Genomic DNA, 428 nt, shown 5'->3' on the forward strand with positions numbered 1-428 from the left:
GGTGTGCCCCCTGCCTGTGGCTGTGGCTGCAAGGAGCCCCGTCTGTTCCCATTGCCCTAAAGAAGCTGCAAATTGAAATCCAGTTGGGGGGAAAGTTTGGTATTTTCTAGTTCTTGCTTCCAGGCATTTGTCTACAATATCATGGAGTTTTGCTGGATAAGTGGGATGAGTCAAGTTTCAGTGATGGAAGATGTTACTCCTCTGATACATCCCACTGTGTTCAGGATGGTGAAATGAGTAGCTGAGCCACAAACTCACACTTATTTCTTATTTCCCATCCAGAAATCACTGGATGAGGGATGGTCAGTCTCAGATCAGGGTAGTCTTAAATGTTTGCAGCAGTTTTCTTCAGCAAACTTGAGTTAGAGACCTTAGCTGAGATGTGAACAACTTGGTAGAGAGGGCTGCAAATCCCAGGTAACCTTTCA

The 428-nt window shown here is 45.6% G+C and overlaps 1 pseudogene; it reads left to right on the plus strand.

The window, feature by feature from the left end:
• The window catches only part of LOC104394474, a 44147-nt pseudogene that overhangs the window by 22328 nt on the left and 21391 nt on the right, over positions 1–428 (plus strand).

This window comes from Chaetura pelagica, unplaced genomic scaffold (assembly GCF_000747805.2).
Source record: "Chaetura pelagica isolate M959 unplaced genomic scaffold, ChaPel_1.0 scaffold428, whole genome shotgun sequence".
Taxonomy (NCBI): Eukaryota; Metazoa; Chordata; class Aves; order Apodiformes; family Apodidae; genus Chaetura; species Chaetura pelagica.